This window comes from Nannospalax galili, unplaced genomic scaffold (genome assembly GCF_000622305.1).
Source record: "Nannospalax galili isolate Female #2095 unplaced genomic scaffold, S.galili_v1.0 scaffold693, whole genome shotgun sequence".
In the NCBI taxonomy this organism is placed as follows: Eukaryota; Metazoa; Chordata; class Mammalia; order Rodentia; family Spalacidae; genus Nannospalax; species Nannospalax galili.
Genome location: NW_008332653.1, coordinates 1013620 through 1018421, shown reverse-complemented (window position 1 = coordinate 1018421; position 4802 = coordinate 1013620).

The window sequence follows — 4802 nt, the reverse complement described above, 5'->3', positions numbered from 1 at the left end:
TGCAGAGTTGAGCAGATTTGCTTATTTTGTTTTCGTGTGTGTGTGTGTGTGTATGTGTGTGTGTGTGTGTGTGTGTATTCTTGTCTGTTAATAATTTGAAACACAAAGGTAGAAAATTATTTGATTTGCACATTCCTAGAGAGTGGTAGAACTTGGAACTTGAGTGATTACATTGGTTCGTGCCTTGCTGTCCTCCCACTGAGTAATTGCCCCTAGTATTTTCCAGAGTTTAGTCAAATTTATTTTCATATGGGACAGAACTGGGGAGCTGAGTGGCAAGGGCAGAGGGGTGGACATTTAACTGTTAGCTCCAGTTGAGAGGGAGAAGAAATAACCTGGCATTAAAAATTAATTTTTCCTCTGATTTTCTATTGCCAAGAGTTGAGAAACTGGAAGACTCTAGGATGACATGTCTCTATAGCTGTAGGTTTTTTGACTCTTTCTTTATAATAAGAGTTTAATTTATCATAAAAATAATTTTTAGGCCAAGGTTGTAGAGATGACTATTGATTAAATCTCTTCTTTAGTTCAATGTAAATTTTATTAACATTTGGTATATAACAGCTGTATAAGTGCATCTTAGATATTTTCTTTGAACAGGTGATTGAGTAATGGTTCTCAAGCTTGAAGGAAGATTTTGGGGGTAAGAACTTGTTTTCTAATTCCCACGTCTTTCATTAAATAGTTATTAGGAAAAAAAATTCTGGTTTATATCTATGTATGTTTATGTGACTGGGTGTATATATAGAAACTATACTCACTGACATAGTATGTACATATTTCACCCTGGAGGAAGAAAAGATACAGTGGGCACTGGGGAAAAGTAAGTACGCCTACCGAAGATTGGAGTCTTCTAGCCTGATTCTCTCATTTATATTCCTTTGTCCCTGTTTTTCCATGGCTTCTCTTTTACAAGACACTGTTGGCTTGGGCAGTGACCTAGTTGGTTTCTATTGCTGTGATAAAACACTCTGACCAAAACTAGAAGCAGAAGGGGTTTATTTGGCTTATAGCTCACAGTCTATCATCAATGGAAGCCAAGATAGGAACTTGGCTAGGAACTCAGAGCAGGAACCTGGAGGCAGGAACTGAAGCATGGACCAGGGAGGAATGTGGCTTACTGGCTTGCTCATCTGGCCTGTGCTCAGCCTGCTTTCTTATACAGCTCATGACTACCTGCCTCCGTGTGGCACTGCTCACCATGAACTGGGCTCTCCCATATCAATTAGCAATTAAGAAAATGCCTCACAGACATGGCCACAGTCCAATCCAATGGAAAAAAAGCCTCAATTGAGGTTCCATCTGAGGTGTCTCAAGTTGACAACTGAAACTGTCTGGCACAGACAGGTACTGTGTTACAGGTTCTGTGACAGAGATTCAGTTAAAGTAAAGACCTTGTTATTTCTAAGGTTTTAGAAATGACTTTAAGGGTGTTAGATCACATTTATCTTTTTCTTTTGAGATAGGGTCCCATGTAGCCCAGACTGACATCCAATTTACTCTGTAACTCAGGAGACAGCCTTGAACTTCTGATCCTCCTGCCACTACCCCTTGAGTGCTGGGATTATAGCAATACACCACCATGCCTGTATATGTGTTGCTGGGGATTGAACCCAGCTTCATGAATGTTGACAAGCACTCGACCAACAGCTATATTCCCAGTCTAAGTTATCTTGTTTGTTTGTGTTTGAGACAGGTCTCACTGTGTAGCCCAGGCTGGTCTTGAACTTTCAGTCCTGCTCTCTCAGCCTCCAGTGCTAGGAATACAAATGTGTACCATCATGTTTGACTTGATATTTTTCACATTGGATTTATTTGTATATAATTAAATCCAGGACCTTATGTGTTCTAAGCATATACATTACTACTTAGCTGTAGGCCCACCTTACCCTTCCCCCTTTATTTTGAGACAGGACCATGTTGGGGGCCTCTGTTATGTGAAGTAGAAGTCTCTTCATACCCGGATAGCTTACGAAGCTCGGAGTTATGTGCTGAGACCCCTTTCATAGCGGGGTGCCTTCCTGGCAATTTTCCTGACTCTCCTTTTGAAGTGCCCGCCACAAATGCCATAACATAAACATGGCCTCTGGCTCTAGGAATACCATGCTTTCCTGTGTGATTTTTCAGGTAGTCAGCAGTCTGGCAGCATGGCAGAAATCCACTTCCATATGCAAATAGAATGTCTCACAAAGTATCTATCAGCCAAAGCTTTTACCACTACCCCCATGGTATAAAAATATCCTAGCCTTCTCTTAATAGTGGGAGATCGGGTCAGAGACTGAGTCCCAGAGATTGGGTCCCAGAGAGAATAAAGCTGTAAGCACAGACTAAGCCGAGTCTTGAGTCTTGTGTCTTACTACCGGCGACCTAGCCTCTCCGGGGGGCAGCACTCCTCCGTTACCGACTTGCGGACATTCCTAGCTTTCGCTGTCCTCGTACTCTTCCCGCGTGGTTCAGTGGCCAGTGGACCTCGCATCCTGAGGAAAGTACACAGGTGAAATAAGGACGGGACCGGCTGAGTAGACCTCAGCAGCAGAGGGACTTTTCAGCACCAAAAAGTGGCGGACAGAGACCTGTCCGCCGCCGCGGCCAGCCGCCGCATCCAGGAGACACAAGCCGCGGTGCCACAGGGCGCGGCCCACCAGAGAAGCCTGCGGGACGTGGCCAGGCCCTCCGTGCCACTTCCAGGGCGCGCAGAGAGCCCAGCGCGCACTATAGGACCATGCTATATAGGCCAGGCTGGCCTTGAACTCAATAGCCTCTTGCCTCAGTCCCCCCTGCCCGCCCTCTAAGTGCTGGAATTATGGATGTACACTAACACTTGGCTTAACACTATTGATAAATTGTTGATATCACATTGAACCTCTTATTACCTTTCTTCCTTGTTTCTTCCTGGTTTCCAAGTACTTCCTCGAGGAAGACCAATGTATCAATGTTAACAAAATTACTTAGGGGGAGCCGGGTCTGGTGGCATAGGCCTTTAATCCCAGCACTCAGAAGGCAGAGGCAGGTGGATCTCTGTGAATCACAGGCCAGCTGGAGCTACAGGGAGACCCTGTCTCCCTGACTAAAAAAAAAAAAAAAAAAAAAAAAAAAAAAAAAAAAAAAAAAAAAAGAGGAAGGTAAAAGTGCTATTTGCAAGATTAATGGAGATTTGAAACACTGGGTAAGGTTGTTCTTGAGAGTTTCCACAATGAAATTCACAAGTTCTGTGTATCTAGTTGGGGAAAAGATTTGATGGAATGATGTCATTCCTGTGGGAAGAAATCCTAGTTGGGAGTAATGTTAGTGCTTTGGCATATGGGCTGGATACCTCAAGGCTACTCCAGGGTTTCAAGTAGAAAGCAGAATACAGTGTGCATCACTAGGAATATTTTCCAGGATCAAGTGTAGCTCTCAGTTGATCTAAAAGATGTTATGGAGGTTTGTTCTGTCATACCTGTTCCTGATAAGAGGAACTGTAAACCTTCAACTTTTAAGATTTTTTTACATTTAAACTTTTACTAACAAATTAGATGGTGCCCACAGAACTAGAATCTTTTGCCTTCTTTTAGCTAAGATACTAAGATCTATGAATCATGTGGTATAGGCTTGTGGGTATGTACTTTTTCTAATAAGTACAATTTGTTTTTAAAAAAAATATTTTTATTTTATGTGTCTGAGTGTATTGCCTGCCTGTATGTAAGTGCACCTGTGTTGTGCAATGCCCAAGGAGCTCAGAAGAGGGCGATTGAATGCCCCTGGAACTGGACTTACAGATGGTTGTTAACTGCCATGTGGGTGCTGGGAACTGAACCTGGGTCCTCTGCAAGAGCAGCCAGTGCTCTTAACTGCTGAGCCATCTGTCCAGCCCTGTACAGTTTGCTTTTTGTTTTATGTTTTTTTTGAGACAGGGTTTCCCTGTAGCCCAGCTAGTCAGGAACTTGCTATCTAGACCAGGCTGGCTTTGATCTCTCAGAGATTCCCCTGCCTCTGTCTCTGGAGTGCTGGGGTTAAAGGCATGTGTCCCTACGCCTGGCCCATATTATTTCTTTGCACAGAAGATAATGGATTTGCAGGTTCCTTGTAATAGCAGATTCACAAGTTCAAAACCCATGGCTGTGACTATGGTTGATGTTATACAGATTGGGGGATCATGGGTAGGAATTTATAGGCTGATTTAAAATAGAAAGTAACTGCGTCAACACATTTTAAAGCCAATACACAGTATTTCCAATTTCTGCTTAACTGAGTAAGATAAGCAGAACAAACAGATTCTTTAGACCTTTGACTTATGGTTGGTTATTCTGCTTAGTTCAGTGCTCATGAATGTCTCGATAAACACAGGCAGAGATATGTGTCGTCTGCAGAGTTTTATATATGGACTCTAGTTAGTATGATAGATGAAACCTCTCTAGTTGGACATGCCTTCTTTGTGAGACTTTCAGTGACTATACAGTACCTGAATAGTAAAAAGCAAAAGATATCTCTGCCCGTGTGAACTTAAAATTTAGTTAAAAACATAAGCAGGTAGAAAACATGAAGGTGAATGTAATACAGTAGGAAATGCTTTGGAGACTCTGGTGAGAATTCAAGTGTCTGGGTTCTAATCTAGACTCTCATTCAATCCTTAGAAGAATCCTGTAGGTAATATTCCACTTTACAGATAAGTACACAGAAATTAAAATTTCACTGGGAGTGCTGGCGCATCCCTTTAATCCCAGCACTCGGGAGGTAGAGGCAGGCAGATCTCTGTGAATTGAGACCAGCCTGGTCTACATAGCAAGTTCCAGGCCAGCTGGGGCTACAGGGAGACCCTGTCT